At 44.2% G+C, this 14,596-nt stretch overlaps 1 protein-coding gene across 7 annotated transcripts in view; it reads right to left on the minus strand.

The window, feature by feature from the left end:
* LOC137314484 (nucleolar protein 4-like) overlaps positions 1–14,596 on the minus strand; it is a 426,906-nt gene that overhangs the window by 302,472 nt on the left and 109,838 nt on the right. The gene's annotated exons all lie outside the window — the stretch shown is intronic.

Below are 14,596 nucleotides of genomic sequence, written 5' to 3' on the forward strand. Positions count from 1 at the left end.
TGAAAAATACATCATACAATGTGTTTCCTGTCACTTCTGCCCTAATAATGTTGGACATAAGGGGCGCACACCTGTGCTGCTAATACGCTTGGGGGATTGGGTTAAATCTTAAATGGCCAGATGACCATCGATTGCATTAGGAAACCACCAGAATACAGAACTCAGTGCTTTTTAATTTTTTTAAATGTTCCCTAGGACTATCATGCTGCAGCAGTGCCCCACAGTGATTTCCCTCCTCTTGACCAGGCTGATGTGATGTGAAGTTCGAAGATGTGCTTTGCATTAAAAGATTTGGAATGGAGGGTAATGCATTAATGACAGTGGTGACAAAGGAAGACACTTAAACTGAGGGAAATACATTAATGATTTGAGATCCGAGCAGCCAATACTGGGAAATCCTCTGAATGTCATAAGAATACAGGAACATAAGAAATAGGAGCAGGAGTAGGCCATACAGCCCCTCAAGCCTGCTCCACCATTCAATAAGATCATGGCTGATCTTCTACCTCAACTCCACTTTCCTGCCATATCCCCATTTCCCTTAATTCCCTTAGTGTCCAAATATCCATCGATCTCAGTCCTGAATATACTCAACGACTGAGCATCTGGGGTAGAGAAGTCCAAAGATTCACAACCCTCTGAGTGAAGACATTCTTCCTCATCGTGGTCCTAAATGGCCGACCCCTTATCTTGAGACTATGACCCCTGGTTCTAGACTCTCCAGCCAGGGGAAACAGCATCTCAGCATCTACCCTGTCAAGCCCTCTCAGAATTTTATACGTTTCAATGAGATCACCTCTCATTCTTCTAAATGCCAGAGAATATAGGCCCATTCTACTCAATCTCTCCTCATAGGACAATGCACTCATCCCCCTCTAAGGCAAGTATATCTTTCCTTAGGTAAGGAGACCAAAACTGTACACAGTACTCCAGGTGTGGTCTCACCAAGCCCTATATAATTGCAGCAAGACCTCCTTACTCTTATACTCCAATCCCCTTGCAATAAAGGCTAACATACCATTTGCCTTCCTTATTGCTTGCTGTCCTGCATGTTAAATTTCTGCGATTCATATACAAGGACACCCAAATCCCTCTAACTACCAACATTTCTTAGTCTCTCACCTTTTAAAAAATATTCTGCTTTTCTATTCTTCCTAACAAAGTGAATAATTTTACATTTCCCCACATTATACTCCATCTGCCATCTTCTTGCCCACTCATTTAACTTGTCCATATCCTTTAGCAGTCTTTTTGCGTTCTCCTCACAGCTTACTTTCCCATCTAGCTTTGTAGCATCAACAAACTTGGATACATTACACTCGGTCTCCTTATCTAAGCCAATTATGTAGATTGTAAACAGCTGAGGTCCAAGCACTGATCCTTGCGGCACCCCTCTAGTTACAACCTGCCAAACTAAAAATGACCCGTTTATTCCTACACTCTGTTTTCTGTCCATTAACCAATCCTCAACCCACACTAATATATTACCCCCAATCCCATGAGCCCTAATCTTGAGTAACAACCTCTTGTGTGGCACCTTATCAAATGCCTTTTGAAAATCCAAATATTCTATATCCACTGGTTCCCCCTGTCGGTCCTCCTAATGCTCCTTCCATGCTCCTCTACCTCCGAAGCAACTGGGCCCACCTCCCCAGCAATCAACATATTCCAAGCCTTTTTGGACTTTTAAAGTTGTGCAGGGCACAACAAGCCACCATTGTGCAGGATACATGCTCGGGAGGATATTGCGGAGCCCCTCCAGATCTAACAAGGCAGAAAAAGCAACCTTTTAAAACCTCCATAGTTCTCTGAATTACCATTCTTGTAGAAATATGTCATGTTGTCGCATTCATCAGCTGCTTTCTTACAGCTCGCAGAGGGACCATGATTCACCTGCCATCACAAGCCATCTGGTTACTTTGCATTCTTCTTTAAAAATATCAGGGAACGCAGAATTCCTTAGGATAAATGCATCATGGCAACTTCCAACAAATGGGGCACTGGCATGCAGAATTCTTTGCATCTGGTCACCCATGATCTGTATGTTCAGCAAGTGAATGCCCTTTCTATTCAAAAAGTTAGGGTGTTTACTGTAGGAGTTTGCAATGCTACATTTTATTGAAACATATAAGATCCTGAGGGGACTTGAAGGGGTAGATGCTGAGAGGATGTTTCCCCTTGTGGGAGAGACTAGAACTAGGGGCCACAGTTTAAAAATAAGTGGTCTCCCATTTAAGACGGAGATGAGGAGAAATTTTTTCTCTCGGAGGGTTGTGAGTCTGTGGAACTCCCTTCCCCAGAGAGCGGTGGAGGCAGAGTCAGTGAATATTTTGAAGACTGAGTTAGATAGATTCCTGAATAACAAGGGAGTCAAAGATTATGGTTGGTAGACGGGAAAGTAGGATTGAGGTCACAATCAGATCAGCTATGATCTTATCAAATGGCAGAGCAGGCTCGAAGGGCCGAATGGCCTACTCCTGCTCTTAATTCGTATGTTCATATGTACATGAGTGCCATCTATTTCACCATGCACTTTGGGGGACTGTATGGCTTTATAATGCTGCTGTCTGGCATTCTTGCCAAACTGAATGAATTCCCCTGCTCTCCTAAGAATGGTGTCAGTGACTTGACAAATATAGTCACAGACAGCACCCTGAGGAATATTACACAGGCCATCTGCGGCTACTTGAAATGAATTAATGGCATAAAAGTTGAATGCCATTGTAACTTTCATGGCCACAGCAGAGCTGTCCAGGCAGATGATCTTGGCTACAGGTCTTCATGCAGAACATGGCACAGTTCTCTTACAGTCTCTTTGGTAGCAAGACAGAGCTCCTTACTAAGGTTGTTATGGGACATGTGTGGTTGGCAAATTCTTTTGGCGGGGTAATATTTTGTAAGGTGCATCCTCTTCAAATGCTGCCTCACCCCTCTTTTCTTCATCCTTTAATGCTACTTTTCCATTAAAATAGCAAACAAGGGAATACCTATTGAGAATCCCATAACTCAGAACCTCTTACTTTGTTGGGGTGGATCATTTTCCTGGTGGTCTCACAAGCCCTCAGACTGTCAGAGGGAGGATCCATTCTTATCACGTGTACAGCAAAAGCATTTACTGCAAAAGATCTCTTGCAAGCCCAGAAATCACTTTCTAAAGCATCTCCACCACAATTAGCTTATGCTGGTAACAGACATGACTCTTTTATCTCGTGGTGAATAACCCTTGGTGCAATGGTGTGGTAATCACAGGATTTGAGCGATCCTATGCCATTCCAAGCCACAAATGTATTCTAATGAGCTCCCAGCAGCACAGGCAATACACACTCATTAGAAGGCCCAGACCCAATTGCAAACGGCAACACAGCCATTACGGAGCAGCGATCTGGTTTAAATGGGATTCTCCCCAATTTGCAGGCCTCAAACACCTTTCAAGCACCAGAGAATCCTGAAAAAGTCAAGCAAATTCAGAGCCTATGCATCGATTGGACAGTAGCAGTAACTGGTATTCCCAACTGTTGCTGCCCTGAGGTTGATAACCCACTTCTCTCTTTCTACACTTTCCCTGTGTCATACACTGTCTCTTGGGAGTATAATCCTAAAACTCCTCATCCTCTCTGAGGCTGCAGAGTGTCACCAATTGCTCCTCAATCAAAGAGATCTCCTGTTGCAGAGACTCAATTTTCTGACACAGCAAATGTGCTGGCCCTGGAGACACAGAGGATCCATGGTAGCCCACATATCACACATCACTGACAGCCCTCAATATCGAACTTAAAAATGTAGATATTGTTACCCTGAACTCCCACTTAAACCAAACACTCACAAGGATCAAACTCTGCTTACTTCACACAAGTAATATAAAAAGAAACTGCTGTCCAACAGCACCCGAAGGGTGAACTTCCACTGAGGCTAAACTCTACTCCTCTGGCTTTTTGTACTCCACTGAACTCTCAATACTCAGCTAAAATTTGTACCATGATAAAATTTATACTATGATAACTTACGCGATAGCCTGATTGCCACAAGAAATAACAGCCGAGAACAGATAATCACGATTTAATCAATTAATCAACCTATTCCTGGCTTAAACCAGCCCATAGTTGAGGTACCAAATAAACAAGTTTAAACAGCTACTAGTATCGAATAGGCAAAATAAAGTAAATTCAACTCAAAATATAGTTTAAAAAATGTAAAATTTCAGTACTTATGCCCCAATCACTCTTGCTGAGGAGGAATGCAACAGTCATCTGGCCTTTATAAGAACATAAGAACACAAGAAATAGGAGCGGGAGTGGGCCATTTGGCCCCTCGAGCCTACTCTGCCACTCAATGGCTGATCTGGGCCCTCAACCCCACTTTCCCACCCGATCCCCATATCCCTTGATTCCCTTGGAGTCTAAAAATCTATCGATCTCAGTCTTGAATATACTCAACTACTGAGCATCCACAGCAATCTGGGGTAAAGAATTCCAAATATTCACGACCCTCCGCATCTCAGACCTAAATGTCCAACCCCTTATCCTGAGGCCATGTCCCCTAGTTCTAGACTCTCCAGCCAGGGGAAACATCCTCTCAGCATTTACCCTGTCAAGCCCTCTTAGAATCTTATATGTTTCAATGAGATTGCCTCTCATTCTTCTAAACTCCAGCGGGTATAGGCCCATTCTACTCAATCTTTCCTCATAGGACAACCCTTTCATCCCAGGAATCAATCTTTCACAGTCCATTCACCTCAGCTTGCCACTACCTCCTCTCCTGGCAATCACTTCCTTGCTCAACCCCTGTATCCATTCCTTCTGCCTCAACCCTATTCTCCTCCCAAGGACAGGTGAGCAAATGCCAGAGACATAGTCACCCACACCCCTATCAATTCCTTCTACCCATCCCTTCCCTTACCCAAATTCTGACTATAATATTGGGGCAGATCTCGCTGTGAAAGTAACGGCTGTTAACAACTCACGTCGTTTTGAATGTGCAAATTGGCCAACAAGTTCAGGAATTATGAAATACGTGGCGAGTCGCAAATCTCCAGAACTTGCTGGTCTATTTACGCTGCTCCACCATTTGCTTCACACAAACGACATCTCGCCCTTAGCCTCCCTGTTATTTTTAACAACTTGCTGGATTTGCATATTAATTGCCCATTAAACTCAACACAGACAATTATGTCTAGTAATTAACAATGTAAGTACCCTCTTAACAATGTGATAATTGTTAAATGTTAAATGACCAGTACATTTCCGACCCAACGAGGAAGGAGGCATTGCTGGATTTGGTTCTAGGGAATGAGGCGGGCCAAGTGGAGCAATTGTCAGTGGGGGAGCATTTAGGGAGCAGCGATCATAGTATCATAATGTTTAGATTAACTATGGAAAAGGACATGGACCACTCTAAAATAAAAATACCCGATTGGAGGAGGGCCAATTTCAATGGGATGAGAACAAATCTAGCCCGATAAACTGGAATCAAAGATTGGCAGACAAAACTATAATTGAAAAGTGGGCGGCCGTTAAAGAGGGGATGGTTCGGGTACAGTCTTGGAACATTCCCACGAGGCAGAACGGTACAGCAATCAAAGCCAGAGCACCCTGGATGACAAAAGAGATAGAGAGTAAGATGAAATGGAAAAAAGGGGCATATGACAGAGGTCAGGTTGATAACACAAGTGAGAACCAGGCAGAATATAGAAAGTTCAGAGGGGAAGTGAAAAAGGAAATAAGAGGGGCATAGGGAGAGTATGAGAATAGACCACTGGCCAACATAAATGGGAATCCAAAAGTCCTCAACAGGCATGTAAACAGTAAACGGGTATGGTAGCATAGTGGTTATGTTACTGGAATAATAATCCAAAGGCCTGGACTAATAATCTGGAGTCATGAGTTCAAATCCTGGGAATTTAAATTCAATTAATTAAAATAAAATTTTTTAAAAATAATATCAGTAATGGTGGCCATGAAACTACCGGATTGTCGTAAAAACCCACCTGGTTCACTAATGCCCTTTACGGAAGGAAACCTGCTGTCCTTACCCGGTCTGGCCTATATGTGACTCCAGACCCACAGCAATATGGTTGATTCTTAATCGCCCTCGAAAATGGCCTAGCAAGCCACTCAGTTGTATAATCTCACGACAAAATGTCACAATAAGAATAAAACCGGACAGACCACCCGGCATTGGACCACTAGGTACCGGACACGGGAGTGGCCCTGGGAGTCCTCAACATTGACTCTGGACCCCATGAAATCTCATGGCATCAGGTCAAACATGGGCAAGGAAACCTCCTGCTGATTACCACCTACCGCCCTCCCTCAGCTGATGAATCAGTCCTCCTCCATGTTGAGCACCACTTGCGGGAAACACTGAGGGTAGCAAGGGCACAGAATGTAATCTGGGTGCGGTCTTCAATGTCCATTACCAAGAGTGGCTCGGTAGCACCACTACTGACCGAGCTGGCCGAGTCCTGAAGCACATAGCTGCCAGACTGGGCCTGTGGCAGGTGGTCAGCGAACCAACACGAGGAAAAAACCTACTTGACCTTGTCCTCATCAATCTACTGTCGCAGATGCATCTGTCCACAACGGAATTGGCAGGAGTGACCACCGCACAGTTCTTGTGGAGACGAAGTCCCGTCTTCACACTGACGACACCATCCAATGTGTTGTGTGGCACTACCACCATGCTAAATGGGAGAGATTCAGAACAGATCTGGGCCATCAGCAGCAGCAGAATTGTATTCCAGCACAATCTGAAACCTCATGGCCCATCATATTCCTCACTCTCCCATTACCAACAAGCCAGAAAATCAACCCTGGTTCATTAAGGAGTATAGAAGAGCATGTCAGGAACAGCACCAGGCGTACGTAAAAATGAGGTGCCAAACTGACGAAGCTACAACTAAGGACTACATGCATGCTAAACAGCGGAAGCAACATGCTATAAACGGAGCTAAACTATTCCACAACCAACAGATCAGATCAAAGTTCTGCTGTCCTGCCACATCCAGTTGTGAATGATGGTGGCCAATTAAACAACTATCGGGGGGAGGAGGCTCGGTGAACATCACCGTCCTCAATGATGACAGAGCTCAGCATGTGAGTGCAAAAGACAAGGCTGAAGCGTTTGCAATCATCTTCAGTCAGAAGTGTCAGTGGATGATACATCTCGGCCTCCTCCCGATATCCGCACCATCACAGAAGCCAGTCTTCAGCCAATTCGATTCACTCCATGTGATATCAAGAAATGGCTGAGTGCACTGGATACAGCAAAGGCTATGGGCCCCAACAACATCCCAGCTATAATGCTGAAGACTTGTGCTCCAGAACTAGCTGCGCCTCTAGCCAAACTGTTCCAGTACAGCTACAACACTGGCATCTATCCGACAATGTGGAAAATTGTCCAGGTATGTCCTCTCCACCAAAAGCAGGACAAATCCAATCCGGCCAATTACCGCCCCATCAGTCTGCTCTCAATCATCAGCAAAGTGATGGAAGGTGTCATTGACAATGCTATCAAGTGGCACTTACTCACCAATGACCTGCTGACCGATGCTCAGTTTGGGTTCCGCCAGGATCACTCAGCTCCAGACCTCATTACAGCCTTGGTCCAAACATGGACAAAATAGCTGAATTCCAGAGGTGAGATGAGAGTAACATCAAGGCAGCATTTGACCGAGTGTGGCACCAAGGAGCCCTAGTAAAATTGAAGTCAATGGGAATCAGGGGGAAAATTCTCCAGTGGCTGGAGTCATACTTAGCACAAAGGAAGATGGTAGTGGTTGTTGGAGGCCAATCATCTCAGCCCCAGGACATTGCTGCAGGAGTTCCTCAGGGCATTTTCCTAGGCTCAACCATCTTCAGCTGCTTCATCAATGAGCTCCATCCATCATAAGGTCAGAAATGGGGATGTTCGCTGATGATTGCACAGTGTTCAGTTCCATTCGCAACCCCTCAAATAATGAAGCAGTCCGTGCCCGCATGCAGCAAGGCCTGGACAACATCCAGAGTTGGGCTCATAAGTGGCAAGTAACATTCGCGCCAGACAAGTGCCAGGCATCTCCAACAAGAGAGAGTCTAACCACCTCCCCTTGACATTCAATGACATTACCATCACCGAATCCTGCACCATCAACATCCTGGGTGTCACCATTGACCAGAAACTTAATTGGACCAGCCACATAAATACTGTGGCTACAAGAGCAGGTCAGAGGCTGGGTATTCTGCGGCGAGTGATCCACCTCCTGACTTCCAAAGCCTTTCCACCATCTACAATGCACAAGTCAGGAGTGTGATGGAGTACTCTCCACTTGCCTGGATGAGTGCAGCTGCAACAACACTCAAGAAGCTCGACACCATCCAGGACAAAGCAGCCAGTTTGATTGTCATCCCATCCACCGCCCTAAACATTCATAGAGTCATAGAGTCATAGAGTTATACAGCACGGATAGAGGCCCTTCGGCCCATCGTGTCCGCGCCGGCCATCAAGCCCAGTCTAATCTAATCCCATATTCCAGCATTTGGTCCGTAGCCTTGTATGCTATGGCATTTCAAGTGCTCATCCAAATGCTTCTTGAATGTTGTGAGGGTTCCTGCCTCCACAACCCTCTCAGGCAGTGAGTTCCAGACTCCAACCACCCTCTGGGTGAAAAAGTTCTTTCTCAAATCCCCTCTAAACCTCCCGCCTTTTACCTTGAATCTATGCCCCCTTGTTATAGAACCCTCAACGAAGGGAAAAAGCTCCTTAGTATCCATCCTATCTATGCCCCTCATAATTTTGTACACTCCCTTCACTATCATGGCTGCATCGTGTACAGTCTACAGGATGCAATGCAGCAATTCACCAAGGCTTCTTCGACAGCACCTCCCAAACCCGCGACCTCTACCACCTAGAAGGACAAAGGGAGCAGGCACATGGGAACTACACCACCTGCATGTTCCCCTCCAATCACACACCGCCCTGATTTGGAAATATATCGCCATTCCTTCATCGTCGCTGGGTCAAAATCTTGGAACTCCCTTCCTAACAGCACTGTGGGAGAACCTTCGCCACACGGACTGCAGCGGTTCAAGAAGGCGGCTCACCACCACCTTCTCAAGGGCAATTAGGGATGGGCAATAAATGATGGCCTTGCCAGCGACGCCCACATCCCATGAACGAATAAAAAAAAGGGGTGTGGCCAGTTAGGGACCATAAAGGAAATCTACTCATGGAGGTAGAGCGGATGGCCGAGGTACTAAATGAGTACTTTGCATCTGTCTTTACGAAGGAAGAAGATGCTTCCAGAGTCTCAGTAAAGGAAGATATAGTTGAGATACTGGATGGGGCTAAAAATTGATAATGAAGGGGTACTTGAAAGGCTAGCTGTATTTAAAGTAGATAAGTCACCCGGTCCGGATGGGATGCATCCTAGGTTGCTGAAGGAAGTAAGGATGGAAATTGCATGGGTACTGGCCATAATCTTCCAAACATCCGTAGATACGGAGGTGGTGCCAGACGACTGGAGAATTGTAAATGTTACACCCTTGTTCAAAAAAGGGTGTAAGGATAAACCAAGCAACTATAGGCCCGTCAGTTTAACCTCGATGGAGGCGAAGCTTTTAGGAACAATAATCCGGGCAGAATTAACAGTCACTTGGACGTGTGTGGATTGATGAGACAAAGCCAGCATGGATTTGTTAAAGGCAAATCGTGTTTAACTAACCTGATAGAGTTTTTTGATGTGGTAACAGAGAGGGTAGATGAGGACAATGCAGATGTGGTGAATATGGACTTTCAAAAGGCGTTTAATAAAGTAGCGCATGGCTACAGAATTGGCTAAGTGACAGGAAACAGAGAGCAGTGGTGAACGGTTGTTTTTCGGACTGAAGGGAGGTGTGCAGTGGCGTTCCCTAGGGGTCAGTGCTGGGACCTGGAATCTACTGCCTGAGTCAGTGGTAGAGGCAGATTCAATCATGGCCTTCAAAAGGGAACTGAATAAGTACTTGAAATTAAAAAAATTTGCAGGGCTACAGGGATAGGGCAGGGGAGTGGGACTAGCTGGATTGCTCTTGCCAGCGGACTCGATGGGCCGAATGGCCTCCTTCCGTGCTGTAACCTTTCTATGATTCTATGATTGCCAATCAACTTCTCTTGTCCAGAAAGTGAACAATTATAACTGTGGAGTCTCTTTCCTTCAGGTTGTGAATTGTTTAGGTGCTTTTAAAAATATCAAATTTTAAATTTAAATTTTTTTTTCTTACTTTTCCTTTCTGTCGCTTTTTCCTCTCTCTTAATCGAATCTTTCTTTCCCTTAACATGATTTGACTCCAATTCACCCATTCTGATTCACTCTCCTTCTCAGTTGTTCCTGTTTCTTTCTCAATCCTTAAATCTCATTAATTAAAGAGAGACACTGTTGGCCCCACCTTTCACTAAGGTCCCAGATGCCCCGTTGCCCTCACCACGCCGTTATCGGCTCGCACTTGCAACTTGGTACGGCGCAAAAAAACTTTGAGCTGAAGGGTGCAGAAAAAAGTCTAACTGACAGCACACGCCGTGAGATGCCTCGCTCCAGCAAGGTCCAGCCCATCATACATTATACACACAGTAGCCCTTCTCACTGTCTTTATAACATTTTAGGTATCAAACAACCTGATGTAACACACATAAAGAGGTTCTACGCACTATAAAAGAGTCTACTACATTCTCAAATTAAACATGACCACCAGTAAATGTTTCATGGAATTATTGATAAGGACTGACAAAACAGCTATTGAAAAATTATCACAGTTTCATAATACTTCAGACCCCTTTCTCAGATGAAACCAGATAAGAAATCTAGTTAGCAGAATCCAATGACAAACACAACAAAATAATAACAAAAAAAGCTTAGCAATTAGTCCTGTAGGTGTACCAAAATTTCAAATGATTTTACTGCTCAGCATCCGGTCCAAAACGAATTTAATTCAATTGTACACATATCCTCATTCCCTCTGTAAATCCAAAATAAATAGATAGCAAATCGACCTAATTCTAAAAATTGTACATGACAACCAACAGGACAACAGTGTCATTGTGAATTTCACAGATAATTCTGTGCCAGTTTCTAAATAAAAACTTATTCCTGATTTTCTGAGCTTGAAGAACAGCTGGAGTAACTGTGGGGATTATGGGAGACTGAGAATTTCCTGGATCATATTTTCCAAGAGGTGGCCATCCGACAGCGTAGGAAGAAGCAGGCAGTGCAGAAATCCTCCGGGAGTGTGTCACCCACTAACCAGTTTTCAGCAATTAATAAGGGTGACGACACCTCAAAGGCGTGCAGTCCAGAACAAGGCACCATGGGGCAAAGGATTGCACAAGAGGGCACAGTGAAGTTTAGGAATGCAATAGTTATAGGAGATTCAATAGTCTGGGGGGCAGACAGGCATTTCTGCAACCGCTGACGTGAGTCTCGCACAGTGTGTTGCCTCCCTGGTGCCAGGGTAAAGGACATCACTAAGAGGGTGCAGAACATTTTGAGGGGGGGCGGGAGTAAGGGGAACAGCCAGAAATCATGGTCCATGTGGGAATCAATGATATAGGAAGGAAACGGGTTGAGGTCCTCCAGTCAGAGTTTCAGGAGCTAGGGAGGAAATTAAAAAGCAGGACCTCAAAGGTAGTAATCTCTGGACTACTCCCAGTGCCATGCGGATTAGTAGGATAAGACAGGTTATTGCGTGGCTGAAGAAATGGTGGAGGAGGGAGAGCTTCAGATTCCTAGGGCATTGGGACCAGTTCTGGGACAGGAAGGATCTGTTCAAGATGGACAGGTTGCACCGCAACAGAGTTAGGACCAATGTACTCGCGGGGAGGTTAACTAGTGCTGTGGGGGAGGGTTTAAACTAATTTGGCAGGGGGATGGGCATCAGGTTGAAACATTAGAGAGGAGAAACAAGGTGCACAGAGGACTGGGAGAGACAAATAGAACTACAGTAAAGAATAGTTCAGAAATAGAAGAGATCAAACAGGAGGCATATGCGAAGCAATCTAAGATGAGTTTGGAATGCTAGATCTAGTTCTGGGGAATGAAGTGGGGCAACTGGTGCATTTTTCAATGGGGGAGCTTTTGGGGAACAGTGATCATAATATCATTAGGTTTAGAATAGTTATGGAAAAGGACAAGAAACAATCAAGCGTAAAAATACTTAACTGGAGGAGAGCTAATTTCAGTGATTTAAAAAGGGATCTTGCCCAGCTCGATTGGAATCTTATATTGGTAGGCAAAACAGTGATTGAACAATGGGAGGCCTTCAAGGAGGAGTTGGTTCGGGTACAAAGTAGACACATTCCCACGAGGGGGAAAGGAAGAGCATCCCAAAGCTAGAGCTCCCTAAATGAGTAAAGACATTGGCCGGAAATCGCTGTGAGCGGCCAATGGTGGCGTAACGGTGTTCGTAAGTAACTAACTCACCTACAAACTTTTTGCAGGTTTCTGGGTGCCAACTTGCTTTAATTGAGACCTGGAAGAAGTGCAACTTCTTTCCTGGGCTTCTCTGAGCTGTGGGAGAAGGAAAGGATCTCTCTATCCTCTCCAGCAATCAGCTTGAAGCAAGCCACGCTGTGAGAACCAGGAAGTGAAGCTCATTCACAATCCGTGTGGACCAAGAACCAGGAAGTGTCTGATAAGATTATTAAATGTACTCTATAATCAGATACAGAAAGCAAAATCAAGAGCGGGTAAGATTAAAAGACTGAGATGAAAGAGACAGAAAGTAAAAAAATTAAAATTTTAAATCTTATAAAAGCATTTTTGTATGTCCAAAAAATATTAAAATCAGAAGTAATGAGACTCCATATTGCTAAAAGTTAATTTTCAGTGCCAAAGAGGTTATTTGGCAGTCATTAATACCTACCGCCGTTAATGTTAGTTTAGACTGGTATAACGCAGCGTACCTTTTTCTGGCGAGATTAGTTTGTTTGCAGCTGGGCAGGAGAGCAAGTTCGCGCTCTGTCCCAGTCTGCGATATCTCTTTAACGTGAATCTGTCAGATCAGCAGAGAATCAGGAAGAGCAAGTTCCGGATTTCTGCATTTGACCGCGCATGTGTGGTCGCTGGAACTTGCTCTTCCATTTGCCCCTTAATAACGGGGAGCCCTATTAGCCGCGCCGTTATTTCTTGAGCAATGTCCGAGCCATAGAGATTAAAATGAAACAGAAAAAGAAGGCTTATGACAAATGTAAAGCTCATAATACAGTAGAAAACCAAGCAGAATACTGAAAGTACAGAGGAGAACTGAAAAAGGAAATAAAAGGGGCGAAGAGAGAGTATGAGAATAGATTAGCGGCTAACAAAAAAGGGAACCCTAAAGTCTTTTATAAACATATAAATAGTAAAAGGGTAATCAAAGGAAGGTTGGGGCCGATTAAGGATAAAAAAGGAGATCTTCTAGTGGAGGTAGAGGTACTAAATGAATACTTTGCATCCATCTTCACTAGAGAAGAGTTTGTGGCCATTATAGCAGTAAAGGAGGAGCAAGTAACGATATTGGATAAGATAAAAATAGATAAAGAGGAGGTACTTGAAAGGTTGGCAGTACTCAAAGTAAAAAAGTCACCCAGTCCAGATGGGATGCATCCTAGGTTACTGAGGGAAGTAACAATAAAAATTGCAGAGGTTCTGGCCACAATCTTCCAATCCTCCTTAGATAAGAGGGCGATACCAGAGGATTGCAAATGTCACACCCCTGTTCAAAAAGGGGAGTAGGATAAACCTGGCAATTACAGGCCAGTCAGCCTAGCGTCGGTGGTGGGGAAACTTTTAGAGACAATAATCCGGGACCAAATTAATTGGTACTCGGAAAAGTATGGACTGATTAATGAAAGTCAGCACGGATTTGTTAAAGGAAAATTGTGTTTGACTAACTTGACTGAGTTCTTTGATGAAGTAACGGAGAAAGTTGATGAGAGTAATGCGGTTGATGTTTTATAAATGGACTTTCAAAAGGCATTTAATAAAGTGCCACATAATAAAGTTGTTAGCAAAATTAATGCCCCTGGGATTAAAGGGACAGTGGCAGCGTGGATATAAAATTGGCTAAGGGACAGAAAGCAGAGGGTAGTGGTGAACAGCTGTTTTTCAGACTGGAGGGAAGTATACTGTGGTAATTAGCAGGGTACCGCATGGATTGGTGCTTGGGCCTCAGCTATTTGCAATCTATATTAATGACTTGGATGAAGGTACCGAGTGTAATGTATCCAAGTTTGCTGACGATACAAAGCTAGGTGGGAAATTAAGCTGTGGGGAGGACACAAAGAGTCTGCAAATGGATATAGACAGATTAAGTGAGTGGGCAAGGAGGTGGCAGATAGAGTATAATGTGGGGAAATGTGAGGCTATTCACTTTGGTAGGAAGAATAGAAAAAACAGAATATTTTTTAAATGGTGAGAAACTATTAAATATTGATGTTCAGGGAGACTTGGGTGTCCTCATACAAGAAAATCAAAAAGTTAGTATGCAGGTACAGCAAACAATTAGGAAAGCAAATGGCATGTTGGCCTTTATTGCAAGGGGGTTGGAGTACAAGAGTAAGGAAGTCTTACTACAGGGCTTTAGTAAGACCTCACCTGGAGTACTGAGTA

The sequence above is a fragment of the Heptranchias perlo genome, chromosome 3, assembly GCF_035084215.1.
Source record: "Heptranchias perlo isolate sHepPer1 chromosome 3, sHepPer1.hap1, whole genome shotgun sequence".
NCBI lineage: Eukaryota > Metazoa > Chordata > Chondrichthyes > Hexanchiformes > Hexanchidae > Heptranchias > Heptranchias perlo.